The 21,513-nt window shown below is 37.0% G+C and overlaps 2 long non-coding RNA genes across 2 annotated transcripts; one reads left to right on the top strand and one right to left on the bottom strand.

The window, feature by feature from the left end:
* Positions 1-221: 221 nt before the first annotated feature.
* LOC147764320 (uncharacterized) lies at positions 222-5,979 on the bottom strand. Its single transcript, XR_015331779.1, has 2 exons — positions 1,859-5,979; positions 222-1,238 (listed from the first exon to the last, which is right to left on the bottom strand). It is a non-coding gene; the product is annotated as an uncharacterized LOC147764320 (long non-coding RNA).
* A 79-nt stretch (positions 5,980-6,058) lies between these two features.
* Positions 6,059-19,885, top strand: LOC147764319 (uncharacterized). Its single transcript, XR_015331780.1, has 4 exons — positions 6,059-6,315; positions 6,497-6,596; positions 14,317-14,441; positions 18,862-19,885. It is a non-coding gene; the product is annotated as an uncharacterized LOC147764319 (long non-coding RNA).
* The last annotated feature ends 1,628 nt before the right edge of the window (positions 19,886-21,513 follow it).

Below are 21,513 nucleotides of genomic sequence, written 5' to 3'. Positions count from 1 at the left end.
ATTTATACTCCCATATTTTGAGAGATCTTTTACACCTAAATTGAAGATTTTTTCTCTCCTTGTAAAACGAAACTTAATACAGGAAACTATATGTAAATAAAGCTTCGACCTTTTTATACTTAAACTTTATGATAACATCATATATGTTAAAATCAAAAATTCTCTTTTGGTAAGAATAATAGTGTGTAGTACCACAAGATAATAACAAAGCAACATTATAATAGATCGAATAAATCTTGGTTTTATTTCGTTAGATTTTATGTATTGATACAAGTATTTGAAAACAAGATGCATGTAAGAGTATCGTATCCAAAGTTTTAAGAATTTGCCTGTGGCAAATTCGTCTATAACTTATTTACGTGCAATTTCCCGTAATTTTTAATTATGCAATCTACATGTAGCACAACAGAAACCTAACTTGCTCCAATAATCGATAAACGGCCCAATCTGAAGGAATTCGGGAAGCAATGACATTACATAAATTATTACCAAAAAAGAAAAAAATATATATCATGTTTCTTATGTTAGTGGAGCATATGAAATTGTAACATTAACATGTTAATGATATAATGCTTATATATTGAACCCGAAAAGCTTGTTTTCGTTTGCTAGATTCTTATGGTAAAAATTATTGTTATCAGAAATTGTAATGGCCACTTTCACCGACTGAGATGGACGAAGGAAGATAGAATCTGTGTCCAGCCCAGTAAGAATCACCTTTATGGACGCTGTTTGCGAATTCGTCCGCCCTTAAATGATTTAACGAGCGACTGGACACTGATATATCTAATGAATGTATTCGTGACCATTATGCTTTGTCTTAGCCTGAGTTTTTGACAGTTGAATCATGGCGTTGTTCTTACTGTGACTAAAACAGGTGTGTCGGTCGCTGAGATTGGCCTGCGGTGTAGTCTATGCCACGTCTTCACTTTACACCGTTTTTCGTGCAAGGCATTATGATGAAATAGAGTGCAGGAGTCCGTGGTGCATAAGCCCCCAGAATCATTTAAATGAAACTAGAAAAAATATCTGCGCACAGTAGCGAACAAGGGCACGGTTTCAGGGTTCAACAAATCCTGTACAAAGAAAGACGAAGCAAGTTAAGTAGTCGGAACAAGGGCGGGTCGAGAAGTTTCATACACCAGCCACTGCTTGTATTAATGTGTATTTCGTTCGCATGTCCGATAGTCATTTCAGCGCACGAGTTCTTGTCCATTAACCAGTAGATTGTGGTACATCTAAAGAGAATTGAAATATTCTGCATAAAATATGAGTTTGGTGTTTGGAGGAAATAGATGATATTGTCGTGAAGAATTGACACTAATGGTTCGGGAAACAAGAGGGACATTTTCGAATGATGTAAATGTTTTTCTTTTGGATTATGCCCTTCTGGTGGTGTCATTTATCAAGATAGTCATATTATGTAACTTCATATTCTTTATATTTTTACAACTGTTTCAACACCAAAATATTTAAAGCTTGCAAAATATATTGTATAATGAGCATGATAAAAATTAGGCATAACTAAAATTGGAAAAATTAAATAAAGCAAACGAAATTAATAACAATAAATCCAAGTAAAACGACAATCCAGCAAAACGACAATCTAATTTTCTACTGAAATCTTTTAGCATGCAACCAAATAAATATTTTTAAAAACTAAGAATAACTATCAACTTCTCTTTGAAACGTCTTAAAACTGCAATTTATATACATATATAAATATATATGTATAGCAACCAAGATATAAATAAACATATATGATCAGCAACCAAGTGAGACGCTTTTCACTGACTGGGGTTTTCTTTGGTTATCTAGCTGTCATATTAAGTCGAGGTCAGCCAAGATGAAATCTTACCTGAAAACCGAAGTCGCTGCCTTCGTTCCCACCAAATAATGGAGGCCTTCCTCCGCCGAGTTCAGGCTTCGGTGGTCGTGAAAGGCGTGGATGCTTCTCCAAGTTGATGTTCGGGATCACGTTTCACCCCCGTGACGATCGGTATGTCTCCGATCACTCAGGTGATTTTTCTACCTGAAACTCGGCTACCCAATTTTACAGAGCCTGTGGATTAATTTTTTTCTGAGAGAATAGTTGAATTTTACTGGCAGTTGTTTTTTTCTGGCTGTTTTCCTGCTGCTTTATGGGAACAGGGGGTATTAAGTTTTAAACTTGAAAAATTAGGCTCTTTTCCTCATTTAAAAGCATAAGCATGGGAGTATTAAAGATGACCCTTGAAGACTACTTATAGAGGAATCTTTGCACAGATGGCTTTGTTTTAACGTCAAACGTAAAAATGAAATTAGGAATGAAACTTTTTAGAATTTTTTTGGATATTAAAAAAGAGACTTTTTATCTTATCTCACGATAAATGTATAAAAAGGAAAAAATATATATTTAGCTTCACGGATACTCTGCGAATATCTTTGTTGGTCGAATAATATATTAACAAAATCCAATAGGATAATAATATCCAAAACTGAAAAGATAAGGATAAAGATGTTTTCTAAAACAATAAACAAGCGAAAAATGAATTTCTGAAAGTTAATATAAATTTGATATCTTTGCAATCTATGAGCCATCATATAAAAGCAGGGGATAGTCCAAGCTATTTCCATTCCAAGGTATAAATTTAACAGCCTAATTACTATTGTGACTACTATCAGACACACGGACAATTGCTCTGGAAAATTATTGTAATAAATCACCCCATCTTCCAAAATCTACAAGAAACATGAGAATTTTACCATATAAACTACACCACTGGCCAAGAAATATCTATCATAAAATTTTAAGGTAAGAGAAAAAAATCCAAATACATTCCAACAGTTAATGGTGCAACTATAAGAGTTAAGCCATGCAATAAGCAAAACCTTACCCAAAATAATTTTAGCTAAGAACATCTCATATGAGCCTATAAGCAATGGGCGTCCCCTGTTGGATGATATAACAACCAAGCATACAGCAGGGGGACCTTACTTGGCTATAGGTTTTGATGATATAGTAGCTAACCTGCCATACGAATGTCCGCCCGTTGTCCACGTCTGTCCGAGCAAGTTGTGTGCACCTCCATTTTTAACTTTGGTAACCTAGCTTTATGAAGTCCAAAGTCTATCATACAGCTAGATAACCAAAGATGAAACCGAGGTGGTTCTCCGACATCTTGAAAAAAAAAAAAGAAAAACCTGTGCAAGCCAGTAGAGCACGGCAATTACGCCATACACACGATTTACACATACAATTCCCAATGTCGGAGATTCAAAATGATCCTGGTAGATCCGGGTGTATTTCTGTGGTTAAAAGACGCCATTTCATTCACACAGATGCCGATATTCGTTGACTAGGTATATGTGATGAATATGGCGAATGGTGAGTAAAAGAGCAAGGCGTGAACCCAGCGTTGTTACTCCAACGTGCGGGGTAAGCCGTCTATCTGCCAACGCCAGATGTTTCCTCACGGAGGGTCCTTAGCTCGCCGGAGACGCCTGCTGATCCTGGGCGGTGTCCCAAGGACACGCGAGACCACACAGCCTGGCTGGGCAGGCCACTGGGCTCTTGTCTCCTCCATGCTCTCTCTATATCCTTCCCCCGCCTTATATGCCAGTGGAACGTCCACCACGGAGACTGGTGAGACTCGAACTGTGACGCTCCTTCCATTGCACCCGCCGCTTTAAATGAGTTTCGAGTGCGGGCCCTTCCAACGTGGCCAGCGATCCCCTTTTTAGATAAGAGGAATTCAGAAGATACCCCTCTCTCCTTCTCTCTCTGCTTATGTCCCGGTGACATGCGAGCGTTGGAATTGTATAAATAATGGCCCGTCTGTGCGTAGAGCGTGCTGTGCATAGTACCGTGACTCGTTAAACGACACAAGGCCATTTGCATATCTCAAATTTCTAAGATAAAATTCTTGTAATTAATGATAATCTCCGAAATGCTTATACGACGGCATGACCATCGACCGATAATACTCCTTTCCGAGTGGGATATGCGGCAATCCACACAAAGGCTCTTGTTTGCGCGCGAAACCCCACGTAATGCGCAAGTCAGAAGCGTGAGTGACATACTAACTATGATAAAAAGATTCGCTCAATAGAATCTATTATTTGAAAACAGAGCGAGGTGATTTCAAATAGCGAATTTCAAATGAGAAGGAATGACCACGGACACGCAACGATGTGATTGTGCAATAGTATCTCTGACCAACTTAGGAGACTGAAAACGACTGGATTTTAGCATACAGTCGCCGTGACGTTTATCATTTTGGATTTTATCATGAATTTTGCATCATCTGCCGCTTGATTTTTTCTGCGTAATCATTATGCCAGGCACGTGGTTGGTTGATTACTTGGTGACGCGTGGCGCCACGGTCGACAGATAGCGGAGAGACCGTGGATCTGACCGCAAACCACCCCCACATAGCAGAGATGACCACCTCGACACGAAGGAGAGAGAGAGAGAGAGTTAAGATGTAGTGGTCCATAGCCGGAGACAGTGATCACACAGCTAATATGTCCTGTCTTCCTGAGTCGGGTCCTATTTCCCGCCTATCTCCACCTGCCACCTGGCCTGAGGTGCACTTTTGAACTCTACCTGAAAAGAATAGAACAACTTTCAGAGAATGGAGAATCAGCCAATTTCTCAAAAGTTAATGTCTTAGTACCCATCCCTTTCCCAAAATATATCCTCCGTTTCTATTAGGTAGCATACTTATGAAGCATCCCCTAATGTCGACTGAAAGTTAATAAGAGACACCAACGTAAAACGAGCTTTTCGCCCAAGATGGCACTAGCGCATGTTGTATCAACGGGGTCACACCGTCTGTATGAAACTTCCAATATACATCGCTGGGTCTCAGTGGATTCAGTAGGATATTTCTCACCACGCAACCTATGACTAAGCGTTCCCCTCTACTATTTGTGCCTACAATACATTTAATGGGTTGAGAGATGAAGCGCATCATTTCGAAGGGATGACAGCACGGCCTTTAGAAATGCAAAGTATCTCCCTTTATTCGACCCCGACATACAACCCTGGTCTTTCAAACTACACACAGGCTGCAGTATCAATCTTTCATATTCATTCAGCTCTTTATTGTAACCCTATAACAATGTGAAACAGGCTGGGATCTCGGCGAAGTTGGCTACTGCGGGTCACCAATTTTTTCCTATGCGAAATCACTTATGTGGCCCGCCTTTTCTTCAATATAACATGAAAAAAATGCAATTGCTCTGCGCTTTTGCACCTGTAATGGGATTCAAATACAGTTAAACATTGTTTTCTTTCTTATTTTTTTCTTTATTATTATTTTTTTCAAACCCGATGACAAATATACACGTTTGTTTTCCTCATGTCAAATAAATATTCATAAAGTTTTCATCCTATTTTTGACATAAAAATCCTTTATTTAAGGTGTTCTTCTGTTAATGATTATAAAAATAAACAACACGTCTGTTCTGTTTAAATGGCGCATGGAAAGCCAATAATGTCGACAATCTTGCCGCTCACACCAACTTAAGGTTTTGTATATCAAAATACTTAGTGGCACGCAGTGCATGAGTTAGGAGATAAAACCGATTGGTATCGCAAACGTTTAACTTTTCTAAAACAAAGCTTAAGCAAATTAATTGGTAAGTGATAAAATAGTTCTGATATGCAGATTCTAGTCTGAGATATCGCTGAGCAAAAGAATTAAATAAGCACTTACAGATGCAGAGGCAGAGACAATTAATGATTGATATAAATGACAAAGCGACGAATATATTTGCAAGCATATATCTTGTAATCTAAGACTAACAGTCACAGTTTAACAAAAATAATGAGTGCTCACGTAATTACCCATTGTACGGTAAAGATAAAGTTGACGCCAAGCATAAAATCTTAATATCTATCAAGGACATTTTATGCCCAACGTTTAAGTGAGATTATACTCGATAAGTACGACACTTTAATCCTTGTTTTACCTCACGCTTGCGTGACGCCTGCTCAAGGTACTTCTGTTTGGTTTATCTTAATATTCATCAACTGGAGACTACGTCACATTATAATAATTAATGCTCTTGACATTTGCAAAACGACCCCCCCCCCCCACACACACACACACAATTCTAAACACATGCACGCACGAAAACTTAAACACAGGCATACGTTTTCCGGTTAGGTTGGATGAATTAATAGATATAGCACATGCACGTGCGCACACATCCGCAAACTCTCACAAGGACATGCATTCCGTCAAAATCTGTTCCCTCAACACGAGACAGCATCTGAACAATGCCACAAGAGCAAGCATTTGGACAGTGCACCGTACTGGCAATAAAGTATTGTATTATTTTTTAATTTGATAACAGCCTAAAACTGGGCATTTGTCATTCCATGTCCTTAAAAATTGTCTTTCTCAATTCAAAATCATTTGAAATCGTTGTGAGTAATTCCCCCAGACATACATCCATTCCAGAAGAAATGAAGAGGCGTCAACGCGTTTACCTTTTTTTTTTCTAGTGACGTTCCCGGACACATTCATAGGATTTGGTTGCTGTGATCCTGCCCACATAAATTAATGGGTTAAACACCATTCTCATAAAAAAGAAACCCACACCCGGTAAGTCTTTATTTAAAAACAGGATATTGCTTGCGATGATATTTGGATTTCATTTTCAAGTAACGTTTTTGGCATTTCTCTGACATACAGAATTCATAAATAGCTTTTAATTGGTGTAGGAAAAGAAAAGGCAGGTAGCTTCCCACGCAACTTGACCCATCTTCTGTCAGTGTAAAGCTGGTATAAGATAATCATATTTTCCTAACACCAATGCACCAATATTATCATCTTAATATGAAAAAAAGGTTTTTCTATAAATCTAAACGGTTGGGGAGGAGGATACACGTTTCTCTTTCAAGTGGTCAAATGTCCACTTTCAAGTGGTCAAAGGCTCCCGTGTCTGATTATTAACCTGGAAATTGTTGACCGCAATTTTCATTAATTTTGGTGGCCCAATCCTAGATCTCGGCTCCCCCGACCACACCTTATTTTGCCCTGTCCCATTATAAATGTGGATTATCTCGTGAAAGTTTTCGCTCAACAAAAATGGGCATTGTTTGTGTGTTTTGCATATTAGATTAGGTGGGAGAATGACACGCGAGTATCCACAACTAAAATGCCCCCGACTTTATTAACGGAGGCACGCACACACACACGCACACAAGAACACACACACACACACACACACACACTTCGTGGAAATAAAACTTTACACATGAAAAAAGAAAGGCGCAGTACAGGCCAATTCTCTGGATTTTTTTCAATGATGCCAGAAAACGGTAGAAAAATTACGTCAATTATCGCCACAGCATGCAGCAACTATTCCGTATCAATGTATGCAAAATCAAAGACATTCTAATTGCGCCTGCAAAATGCAGTGTGAAATTAGTTTTATTTTAGTAGCAACTTGAAATACGTTACACACAGGTGTCAACGTTGTCACACACACACACAAGGTACGGGTCTCAGAAATCAATCAATTAGCTTAAAAAACCTCGACCCCTTCGTGAAAGAGATCTTGGAAAGTATTAAACTGTTGACCATAAGTTCATGGGAACAGTTGAGCAGAAATGAATAAGAAATTATAATCGCAAATTCTAAGCAAGGATGTCGTTAGCAAATGATGAAGGTCGTGTTAAGGTGAAATTATACTGGCAAAAAGCGTTATATTTTACGATATTATTTGATAATGTGGTAAGACTGTTCTCCAAGGGGAGGGGGTTGACTTTTGAATGGATAAATGCTGAGAGTAAGCAACCTACTGTTGTACGGTCAACTGTCCTATTACAATATTTTATGATAACGTTATATGAAACAACCCGGTGCCAGTTTTACGTCTCTCAAAACGTCTCTGAAAACTAATGACTAATAATTTAGTTTAGTTTTGTTTACCGTGACATCTTGTCAATACAATAGATACACAAAACAAAATAAACTTACATAATAATAATAATAATAATAATAATAATAATAATAATAATAATAATAATAATAATAATGATGATGATGATGATGACGACAATATGAGACTTAATAAGTATTTTACAAAGCTGTTATATCTACAGTTTTCTTGAAAAATTGCTAAAATTACTGTTATCTCTTAGATTATGTTTAATATAGTTGTTATAAGCTAAAAAAAAACTAGGATTTCTCCAATTGCATAATTATAAATGTATTTTTAGTTATTGTAAAATGGACATTAACAGACAAAATGGAATTCATCATTTTTTGACACAATCTGGATGCCTTCCCTCATTGATCACGAGTTTATGGTCTGCTAGTCTAAAGTTATGTATTATTGGTTTTGTTATAAAAGAAAGTTCATTTTCATAGGTAGAACAGTAAGTCAAAATGCCTGACACGTTTCTGTATAAAAAAAGCAATTTGATGATTCTTGAATTATTGAACGATTTTTTTCATCGAAATATTTCAGTCTTTTTGAAAACGTGATACGTCGGTTACGTTTTGTTGCCCTTTAACACTTGGTTCTTAAAATTGATAACTTTAATTGGTATATTTTTTATATAAAACGTTTTTTTTTTACAAATTTAAAGCACTATTGCTGAATTTTACAAAATCAAATAGGTTGTGCTTTTATATAAAGATTGGCTACGTATGAATGCCATTTTAAAGGTCCCCTTGGCCATATAGGACTCTTTTCAGAAACGTCATTCTGACCCTTTCCAAAGAAGAGGAAAACGGGGAAATCAGCATTAAAGAATGCTCATTTATATTTTCCATATACTCAAATAAAGAAACGTGGCGCTAAATGCACCATGGGGTGGCTGTATTGAAGAAATGTCAAGGACCAGGGCCATATGCTCCGAGGTCGAAATTCTCACTCGAATCAAAGTTTAAAGAGGGTGTGGAGCGGGGCATTACACAAAGGCTCCCAGCAAAACATGTCATATATGAACCCCATAATTCACTGTGTTGACTGAATAACACTGTCATTCATATCCCGAAAACTGCACCTTTGAATATACTAGCAGTTCAGTTATTATAATGTTTAGAAAAGCCGGATTTACTTATGAAACAGGTATAAAACATGTGGCGTAAATAACAAGATCGATCACATTGGCAGGTTGTTACTTAACTGTGTTTGACAACGATCCTCATTTGATATCTCGCCCTAAGGAAACTAGAGAACGATATGAACTGAACAATACCTGGGCTATGGATAAAAATATAAAAGTTGAATACTTTTTTTGCTAAGAAAATGAGACCAAAGTGAGTAACCTAAACGCTAAATGCACCTAAACAGACGCCCCTTCCTTTCGTCTTTTGTCAGCTATTATGGTATGGAGATGTTGAAAATCGACTAATTCATTCAAAATGTGGATAAATTTACAATTTTATAGAGTCACTCGATGGAATCATATCTCTATTAGTTGCCGCACATGTGAATAAGTGACACAAAGTTACATAAAAGTGCCATTGTATAATCGTGTCCTGAAAAAATCTGCACTGAATTTCTTTCTTCTTTTACACATATACGATGTAACCTGTTCCGTAAATGGTTCACCCCCACCTCCCATTCAACTCTTACCCCCCCCCCCCCCCTCCACGAATGACACGTGCTTGACTTACTCTTTGTGACTGAAAACCAACAGAGCTGCTGCATGCAAACTGTAGGCGTTTTACAGAGATAAGTGAATAGGGCAAAACAACCATGCATATTACAAAATATGGGCGTGGTGTTCACAAAGACTACCCCTACTATTACTTCCAGGGTGCCAATCAGGGGACCTCTCAGATTTCACATGCTGTCTTCATTCTCTCTCTCTCTCTCTCTCTCTCTCTCTCTCTCTCTCTCCTCCAATACAGTCCATTTAAAAATTCATAACAATTTTTACCACGAACTTTTGTGAATTCTTCCACTTTCAGTCTAATCAGTGGGTAGTCAGACTACACGTCCATGCATCATCCTCTTGTCAACCCCCTCTCTATGGGGTCACCGGAGGGCGTATTCTGCCTTGTTGCACTTTTATTAATACTTTTGGCGGTACCCTGCATACTTCCCTGTTTGTCACTTGATTATCCGGGTAACATTCTGAGCATCCTGGTGTTGCAGCTTATCTGATATTTCGTCATAGTCTACTTCTATATTTTTGCTCCGTAAAGGGATTTTTTGCCCCAAATGCTCAAAGGCTAATATCTATTGTAATGAAGAGGCCATTTTATATTTCCTCACCAGACTTTCTATATGAAGCTCCCCTGCCTCCCCTCCCCCCTATACCCCAACACTGTGTGAGTAGTTTTTGCGTTCTAATCTTCTGAAAGACATAAACATTTGTTGTATTGTATAGCACAGTCGTAGTCCTGTCAGCTAGTGAGATATGTGAGACCATTAACATTACAGCGTACCACAACGTCGCATCTTATTGCGGTTAACTGTCATTTCCTAGAAGTCAACACTGGTGTACGAATACTAGAGGTTCCAGAAATCTGGAATTGTTGGAGTGGACAAACGTTCCATATGCTTTGGATTTTCTGCTGTTCTATACGTAACACCATTTTTCTGTGTAGGAATACTAGTATCAGATAAAAGCCAATCGTATATGTAGCACAGAGAAATTCTCTTTAAGTCTCAGTGATGTCAGCGTATGCACATAAGCGCATTATTATATCTTCTCTCATTCTTTGCATAAACACCTAACACAAACTAAGAACCTAGCCCTATATGAAAGATGCATATAAAAAACGGACGCAGTGTAAATTCAGTTATCGTCTAAACTAAAATGATAAAAATATGAGTAAGATAAAGAGTAGGAAACTATTCACTCCATCCGTACAGCGATACAAAAACCAGCGGAGATGTATTGTTCAGACGTAGCCAGGTGGAAGCGTTCTGCGGTCAGATCACTTGCTTCGGGTTCGAAATTTCTGTGCCGATTATATGGCTATATGACACCGCCGCATGGGATGACAAATATGACAATAGCTCGAGACCGTCAAACATCGTGTATAATGATATAATATTAATGTTCAACATTCGAGGTCAACCCCGTGCCCCTTAGGCGTGTACCCGAATTTTGTATAAGACTTACGTGCAAGAACGCATATCACATAAAGATATATAGAGGTATGGAGAGAGAGAGAGAGAGAGATTATTTGTCCGTAAAATTCTCCAAAGATGTGTGGGGAGCAAAAATAAGCGCTTAAACAAAGATGGCGAAGTAATTAAAAGCTAAATTGTTAGATATGATCATAAACACGTGCTATCACCCTTAACACGCGTTGTCACTGCAATCAGAATTAAGCAGCAATCAATGGTGTAATTGTCTCTTTAACTAATTACCAAAATTGTAAATGTAAATGTGTCTACTACCTCGCCGCGAGACGCGACTGACGCTTGTGATAATCATCCGACCGACTCGGGTACAACGTGGAACCAGTGTAGCGTAGCGTAGTGTGTGCACAGTGCAGTCTGCATAACTTACCTGAGTCAGTCAGAGCATAGTTACTATACGCGATCGGACGCAGAAGACGCACCGACTCGTCGCTGTGACAGCGGATGTGTCAATCGTCTCCTCTCACTGTGCCACGTCCTTCCCATTCGAACACAAGACGAACCCGCGGTCAGTTCGCTCTGGGAGGCACAGTGGGCTTCAGCCACTCTAAGAGGGCCTGCTTTTGACCAGGGGCATCGAAGCGACAAAAATCTGACGCTTGGCCATGCTTCTTTGCTGTAAAGCGAGGAACAAATTCATTTTTCTTATTTGCATAACCGGTTGTTGAAATATGACCGTAAGTTCAGATTTCTGCGGGAGGTGAGGGAAGGGATGTGGGAAACGGCATTTCCATCTTTGTTTACTTCGTTTTTGCTCTTTTTTCCCCTTTCGTCTACTTTTCGTACCTAGCTTAGATGTCTGTGAAAAGGGAGAAAGAAAAACACTTATCTTGTTTTAGCGTGTGTTTTATGCGTTTGCCCGTGTTATAGGATAATCCTATATTGTATTTGAGATATGTAGCGGAAAGATATGCGAGAACAACAAAATGAGGCATCTCTTCTGTAAACAAATTATACATTTTCCCTGCTTGACACCAAATATTGAAAAAGGAAGGACGGAAAGGGGACTCGCACTCGTACTTCATCTTGGTAGTTAAGATAGATTGTAAACTCGGAAAGAATTTTAGTCGTGATAAAAATCTTTGGTGACACTTTAAATCCCATGCTTTATGAGAAAGCGTATGTAACGCCAGTAAACATTGGTAAATGATTACACGTTATGCAATTATTTTTATTCGAACTAGTATTTTTCATTCATAAATAAAACGGACAAGAAAAGCAACTTTAGTCGTGTTAAATATAATGCATTATTAAATCTAACTTTTGAATTGGAATTCTATCAAGTATATCTAAAAATACTAATATACTATATATAACTTACATCTACACATGGGAGCATTTAACACTGGTTTTACCTGTATTAACAGGGGCGGATCCAGAGATATTTTCTGACAGTCTTCCATATTATATTTGTTGGTCCATCCTCCATTTTTTGACCGTCTTCCGACAGAAAAAATTAGATACCTGTCAATGTAAACTTGAAAATCTGACCGTCTTCCGGAAGACCCAGAAGACGGCCTAAATCCGCCCCTGATTAATGACGTAACATGGGCTGTCTGAGTCCCGACGAGATAGAATGTCCACATTACAACGTCTTACAGATACATCATAAAACTCTCAAGTTTTTTTTAACATACACATAATTTTGATATCCAAAACACAGGTTTAAATTTAAATTATTGTTGTAAAGATATTAGTGCAATGTGTGTTTATTCGTAGATACTGTGTACGTGTGTTTTATCAAAATATTTTAAAAGGGGTTATAAAATGAATGTATAGTATTCCACATGTACAATAATGCGTCATTTCTTCAATTATACTAAAAGAATAAAAAATCAAGACAAGGTGCATTTATATCACACGGATTTTAAAAAACTTGAGTGTTAAACTATGACATGAAATGTTAGACTTCCTGATCATTCAAACATAACGCAAACTTTATGATTTAATTCGAGTGCTGTGCGTACGAAAACCATACAAAACCATACGAAGAATTGCCACATGTAACAGGCTAACAGACTTTTCTTCGTCCGCCTCTCCCCGCGAGCGCACCATAAAGCTGAACTCCCGTCTTACAGCTCTGTTGCAGGTAGTGTCTGCTCCCAGGTCAAACGAATGCTTTACCTCTATGGCACCGAGGTCGGAAACCGGCAAACTATGTTGTTTCAGAATGACCCACTGTTTGAAACAACCACCTGTTCTAAGACTGCCTTTGCTGCCGCGTAGTTTATGTTTCCATTGAATACAATGGCGGTTCCCGGTTGACAATCGCGTCGGCGTTTATGTTAAGTGCTAAGGCAAGACGTAAGAAAACAACAGTAAACAGAGGCGACTAAACATAAACAGTAGCCATAGAAAAGAGCTTAAATAACGAAACAAACACGCGAGACGGTCGCGCGTGCAATTTGCCGTGCACTAGACGGTTACGGTTACAGCGGTTGGTGTCAGATTATGATTGTTTGAATAACTGCGTTTATTGTATGAATTAAAAGTGTAACAAGGACACTTAATGAGTTCGACCGGTTCACTTTCTTACCGACTGTATTTTCTTCTGGCCTATTTTTTATAAACTGCGTTTAACAATCATATTTCATAATTGATAATTCGTTGCAAAACGCTTAAGTCATGAGACTTCACAAATATTCTAATAGTATTATTTCACGAAAAGTGAACCAAAATATATGTCTATCTAGAAGTATGATTTGGAAGGGGAATATGTATAAGTGCTTATGTATGGGACCTCTACGACATTAGGGAACTTTTATTATGCTTTAAGAAGAACAGTAAAAAAGACTTACTTACAGTTGTATATTAAGCACTGTTCTCCTTTGTTATGTTGACATAAACTTTTGTTTTTCATTTAATAATCCAAATTAAGTATAAATTTATGCATTTATCATATTGACACCGATGTAAAATAATCAACCGGTATTTTGTGTTTCTGTAATTCTTCTGGCGTATTGTCGTCGAATATTCATTTATCACTCATCTTACTTAAACATTTGTTAATTTATGTCGATAAAATTTCATATTTATTTATTGAACATTTTATTATGGTCATGTCCTAAAGGAAATTGCAAAACTATTTTGGTAAGCAATATCAATCTTTTTATTAACAAATGCTGAGTCCATATTTTGCTGGTCCGTAATTCATAGATCATGAAGCAAACAAACCAGCAGAGATTAACAAAATTTCTGTTAATTTAGAAACTGGCCGTTTGAGGGAGCTACCAATGCCTGTTCTTCTAAAGTGGGCCAGCATGGCTATATTGCGATAGTTGTACCCAAGAGACCCATTAGTCTACCTTGTCACAGCAACGACCTATATACAGGTAGGTCAATGGTTACAGCAGGTGATCTGCAGTTTTTTAAAGGGGGTTTCTTAACAGTTCATGTTTTCTTTGTGACAAGAATAGAGTGAAATAGTTCTTCTAAGTTTTCTGTACCAAAACGCTGTACAACATACTCGGCCAGTAATATATTGTCACCGCTTTACCGGGCCTGTTAAAAAAGTTCAGCTTGCGTCATATTTTCAAATTTCATCTGGTCGGCTGTGAAGAGATATAATTCATTTTCATAGGAATCCACTTAAAATAATATGGGTTTTGTATAATATATTTTATGGCTTATAGTTCTCAATTCCTTTATGCTTATTCAGACGTGTTTCACCATGGGATGGCATTTGACACTGGTGTAGATAACGGGTCTTCAGCGATGTTTTAACGTTTACGATTATGTTTTAACGTTTACGATTTATTTTAGCTCTGCTTTTCCTAAACTGTCACGTTGTCATCGAAATGTTTTATCTTAGTTAGTACATGTCATGTAGTACATAGAGAAGTAACGTACACAATTTAGTCAGGAAATAGTTTTTTGAACAGCCAATTTTTTATTTATTTATTTATTTATTTATTTATTTATTTATTTATTTATTTTTCGTATTTTTTTATTTTTTGATAACTTTAATTTACGCGACCTGCATATGCCACACAACCCTATTTTATATGACCCGTTCCCTATACATCTATACGTATTTCACACCGCTCTGCACTATTGAAATTTGCTTGTTTATTGTTTATGTTCAGGATTGCTTGTAAAAAAGCCAAGAAAACTCTAATGTAATTATTGTCTGGGTCGAATATCTTTTTATTTGGTTATTTTTAAGATAATAATTTTATCATTTTAATATTCTCTTTTTTTTCCTCTTCTTCTTCTTCGAGGTGAAATTCACCTACATTGTAAATCTCTCGAGATAACCAAAAGGCTAGTAAATATATGTGATGACCGCTGGTCTCGGGGTTTCCTGATCTCGGCAAAGATTGCATTGCACGCCTTCAAATCACACCTAACACATCAGGTGTAACGGTAGTATTCAATCCACGATGCCACGGTCTTTGCTATTCGCCGCAGTGAGGTCAATTTTCCCTCTCGCTCTCTTTTCTTTTCTTTCTGGTTTATTCATTTATTTTTTTAGCTTTTATCGGTGTGGAAGCTGCAATTATTAATACTAACATTTAATACTCGTTCATACAGAAGATGAATTTTTCGCCTTAGCGTAAGATCATGTAGTAAAGTATACTCCAGCTTAAAACTGCGGACTATTCCATAAGTATACCAATGCCGTGATCGCTGTATGGCCAGTTTAAAAATGCATTAGTAAAGCAGGCGTCATCGACCTTTGGATTTGTTGAACAAAATTTAAATTGCAACCACACGTCAGCGACAGAGGTGAACGCGTGACCTTTAACAGGTTTTTATAATTCCAACCACCTTTTTATTTATTTTTTTATCTTTTATCTTATTTATTCTATATTCTTTATTTTTGTATTACTTGTGAAATTTATTCAAATAACGTAATTTATTCCAATTTCATACAAACAAAATTTATTGCAATTCCGTAACTTACAAATGTTATATTAATGTATATTTCTAGCATTTCAACGTTTCCTTTTTTTGGCAAAAGTATTATCATCACTGGTTATATTAGATTTCATTACTTGTTGATGATTATTAGAATTAGTTTCTTTTTATAACCCACAGAGACAGCCATATATGCGAGACGTTTACTTATATATTATGTCGTGTTTTTCGTTGAGGGGGTTTAACATTCTCATTCAAACAAAATTGTTGAAGAAGGCAGTATTGATGGTTCAAGTTTCATGTTTCCTCAAGCTCAAATTTTCTGCAACTAGTGAATCTCTCAGGCTGAAACAAGGTGCAAGAATAACTGGAAAAAATCACTGAATGTCATATCATATTACACAGTTCTTTTGATAATGCAGCTCGATAGGTTGAAAACCTTTACTGTTGGCTCTATCCTGTAAACCTTATGTTGATTGAATATCAATTAAGGAAAAAAAGGAAACCACTCAGGAAGGTTTATTATTGAATAAGGAGAATTAAGCATGCTTGAATGTAATGAAAGAGTTTTAAAACGAATTATTTGTAGTTGGATGTAAATGTATGTATTGCATGTGCTATTTGTACTTATGTATTTGTTTTCATCTCAGTCGTATGATTTATGCGTCCTTATTGCTTTGATAATAATTTGACGATTTGTTCTCCTCCCATATACCGGTATCTAATAGTCAACCAATAGAAGGGGGGTTTGACCCAGCCTCACCCCCTCAAATTAAGTCGGTGCTTTGACAATATTTGATAGTCAACATCAAATTCATACATAAGTGCTAAGGAACTTGAAACATTGCATTCTTTTCTTTTGGTACATATTTGTGATAGTGGGTCAAAATGCGTTCTTCAAGCGGTGGCAAGCCCTTCTAAGATTTCCATATGATGGTCTATAGAAAGACGGATGATGAAAATCACCAGTAATTTTGCTTATATTATTATGGAACAAAATTACGCCTTTCTCATTCATTAGTGTTATAATGTGGATATTTTTTTTCAATTTCATCACCACACGGATGCTGAACTATTGCGTCAGAGCTATCGTATGCCAGATTTATTACTATAAAGATAAAAACTAAAATGGGAAATTGCTTTACTATATAACATTTGAGTTATTGCAGTTTTATAGTCATTGGCGTTTTTAATCCACCTGATACTTTAAAAAAGAGTATGTTACTGTTTCACCTTCGTTGGCCTTAAACTCTGCAGATTTTTCGAAAATATTCTATTCCCTCCAAATATCTGATCACATAACCGTTACTTTCTTTTCAGCAGAGAGGAGCTAATGGTGAGCTGCCGTAAATACAGTGTTTGATCTGATTATTCCCAAACAATTCCCTTATAGCTAGAGCAGATTCTATGTCAACCCCCCCCCCTCCCATACACACATTATGACACATATAAGCATGCACAGTTAGTCAGGAACCAGAGAAAGATTATCATTGCCCGGTAAACTATCAGCTTGTGTGGCGTGCCTATCTAACCTATTAAGATAGATTAATTGAAAAATAGTCGCGTTCTCTAACACCTGCGCATTGTGATTGGCAAAACCATGAATAGATTTGTTGATGTTTTCAGATGTCAAAAACTAAGTGAGTCGTGTCAATGTGGAGGGTGTCGGCTTTCATATCCGCGGGCCTCGAGTTTTTTCTCAATACAAATTTGTGAAAACGAAGCACAACCGAGAACAAATTCTGTTTGATTACACAGTTCTCTCCTAAGAGGCAATTATGGAAACAGGGATACGAACATACTGAACGGGGTCAGCCAGATTAAATAAAATCGCACCCTATCGAAACACGTCCCTTACGCCTGGTTGCCCTCTCACCTGTGAAAATATATCACCGGATTTGGAATAAAAACAAATTCGGCTGTATAGTGTTACCTTTTTATAAAAGATTATTGTAGGGACTTGGCTAAATTGTTGACCAAGCTGAGTGGTAGCTGCGATTGTTGCAAGCTGGTGTTGACATACAAGTGGGGTGTCACAATGGCCACGTCATCGGCACTTCATCGCGGGATAATTGTGTCATTAATCACATTATGCGGCAGGAACGATAACGTTTTCCTAAGCCCTTGCTTCGGTGCTGAATGAATTGAGCGAATGTCAACTAATGGCCCCCTCTCCACTTATGTTGTTTGGATAATGACGGTATTAGTTGGTCTTTATAAATTAACCAAATCATCGATTAATTGAGCATGGATTGTGACCGGAAATTGACAGCCGTTCATTTTCATAGAATGCCACATGCCTTGCGTCAGGGCAACAACGCCTAGTTTGAGAATGAAAATAACTCTTTGAAAAATACATTTTTGTTGTATTGAGAATGATTGGCAAGTTAGCGAAGAAGTAATGTTTTAAAAACATAAATGACGTGTGGTGCCTCTCCAGAGGTGCGTCAAATATTTTTTCTATTTCTGTGATAATAGTTTCATATTATTTCAAAAGAAAAAAATTGATTTTTTATTAACAATGACATTTTTTATCCTAATAAAAGAGGTAACAAAGGAAAAATGGTGTCCGAAAAAGATGCCTGAATAAATGAAGACAGGGTATTAATTTTAAAAGGTGACAGAATTTAATTAACCTTTTTGTCCGATTTGCATCGAATCATTTTTGCTGGTCTCCGAATACAGAAATTTACTTGTGTATTTTAAAGTAACAGCATAAATAATGCATGTTCGTTTCTACCCGTTAAAAGTCGCGTGAACATATGAACAGATAAAAATGATTATGTACGATGCTGGAATTTAATTTAAATCAAAATTATTACGAAGTGTATGTCCAACGTAAGTAAATGGAAATATATCTAAAATGAAACATTATTTTTCTTTTGTTTTTAGACCTGAAACGTATCTCTATTTTACCATCGGGCCGACAAGCGGATATCAATTTGCAGTGCATTCGAACTGATCACGTCGTTTTGCGTTGCAGCATTTAAAACCTACAGCCTTGCCTAACCACAATAAACATTGACTATCGATTCCATTTAACTTTGGCCGGCGGACGTGCTGACCTTCACGCTCTAGGATCAACTTTCCTGCAACTTTCCCACTCTCGCCATGGCACAGAACTGAGTCTCGTTACGTAACGCGATATTTTGAGAGATTACACCACCATATTACACGCCTCATTTGCTGGTTAACTGAAATCACACCTAGGGAAGCGAGGGTAAAATACGGTGAATATTCAAAGATCGACTGTATTGATTTTGAAATCTGTAGGCGAACTGTTGAAAGATGTATTTACTCGTAATTTTTTTTTTTTTTTTTTTTTTTTTTTTTTTTTTTTTTTGCATTAGTTTTCTGATGAATAAGCGGGATGTTAGATTTTTTTTTGCTTTTTTGCCGATTTCACCAGTTGCCAAATGTACATTCTAATTTATGTATTCAAGTATTTCTAGATTACTATGTGGTAAATTATTGTTAATTAATCTTTTCTGATCTCTTGTTGATTTCAAACGAAATTTGAGACAGATAATTTTTGTATAAGCAACACCTAAGCTGCTTTACGTTTTTTATTTTTATTATTTTTTATTTTTATTTTTTTTCAAACTGAAGGCAAAACTAAGCTTTAAGCCAAATTAACATTTTCCCTACACATTTTTACTTTCTCTTTTATACCCCAACCGACACTTGACGTCACATGTAAGTTGAGCAGTGGTTTGTTAAAAAAACATTCGAAAGCTGATGGTTATACATTATATCATATTAATAAATTGAATTACCAAATGACGTTTTATGTAAGTCATTATTTATCTCTTAAAATAAATATTAGAGGCGGGATTTTTTTCCTCACACCATAATTAAAATTCTAGTGATAATTGGGGTTTTCCCTTTCCTCTTTCTATTTATGTTTTCTTTCCAAAATATTTCCAATAATAAAATTTGACAAAAAAAAAATAATAATGTGATCAATTGTAAAATGCGGTTGGCATTTAGGCTTGCCATCAGTGCCAACAAATTCAGTTGTAGTTAGGCCTATTCTGGTACTTTCAACACGTCTCCCAAACATAGGGTCAAATAAGGTTATGTGAAATCAGCCTGGAACTCCTGGTTAAATGGTGATTTCGTCTAATCCCTTTTTTTATCGGACAGACTCCCCAAAGGTCATTATATATCATACCCGTACGCAGCTGCGTTATCTTTTTAAAAATATTTTAGGTAACATGTGGATTTTTGGTTTGAGGTTGTCGCACCCCCGCCGCGAGGGGCTCTCCCGTGAATGGTTCACTGGCTTGCATGTATCCATCGGATTTTCACCTCAGAGAGCACTGATGAAAGCCATTCGTCGTCTCAGTGTTTGATATGTATGTCCTAGCACTTTTGGAGTGGGGTATTCTTCTGCCTCATTTGCGTGTTTAATTGTGAGGGAGGAGCGATGTAATTCGAGCCAACCCTTTAATAACACGAGAGAAATGGAGTTTTCTATTCAGTCTGTGTTTATTTTGTAATGGGATTACCTGCTAATGAAAGCAATGGTTTGGACAAGGGTGCTTTTTCACACTACAAATAGGAAACATTTATAACTTCCATAAACTGGTAATGTACGCAATGCTTGGACCAACAGAACATATGTTAGGCAATATTTTCTTGCTACTTCAGAAATAACAAATATCAGAGAAAAGAATTTTGAAGAGAGAGGAGGGCAAGCGATAGTCAGGTCACGTAAAATCTGACCTTTAAATCAAGTGGAACGCCATAATTTTATTCGATCTGTTCGATGTGTTTATGGAGAGTTTTGACAGCCTAAGTGACATGTTTTGATTCTTATTTTTAAAAGACGTTGCATTGGTTGAATAGGAAGTATATGGTTATTCTTATGAATGCCATGTGATTCACTTGCTTCTTGACACCACTCTACGGTTTATTTTCTTAGTATACCAGTCAGTCTCTCTCTCTCTCTCTCACACACACACACACACACACACACAAAGACAATATTATGGCTGAATCTGATTTTCTAATTGTGTTTAATTGTTTACGTAAATTCTTTCTTCTCATCACGCAACCCTTCCATTAATATTCTCAGCACATTCACCAGGCGAATCAACTAGTAAGTTTCTTTGGTTATAACAGATTAAACGGTTTAAGTACCCTCTACTTCAGCCAAACCTTACCAGCAAGAACTTGATCTCTCACTGCTTTTTCCGTTAAGCATTTTTTTCCTACAGAACAAACTTGACGTATTGTCGTTCACTATAACACGCATTTCAGACATCAGAAACTTACAAAGGATGTCTTTATAACCCTCGCCTATCTTGCCCTCTTTCCTCAATTACTGCGATGTTGCAATTATGAAGGTATTACTTTTTCCCGAGCGGAAAATCGGAGTAGAATGTCAAATAATGTCCTCTCGACGGGGTCTACGCTCGCATCGCAGGGTTCAATAATTAACGAAAAAAGTAACAAGAAACCGTACACTTATCTTGAAAAAGATATAAAAAAGCTGTTATTTCACATTACATCCACATAGTAACTTTAACGAAAATAATC

The sequence above is a fragment of the Lingula anatina genome, chromosome 1 (genome assembly GCF_051362555.1).
Source record: "Lingula anatina isolate TDL-2025a chromosome 1, LinAna3.0, whole genome shotgun sequence".
Taxonomy (NCBI): Eukaryota; Metazoa; Brachiopoda; class Lingulata; order Lingulida; family Lingulidae; genus Lingula; species Lingula anatina.
This window is presented reverse-complemented; position numbering and strand designations above follow the sequence as displayed.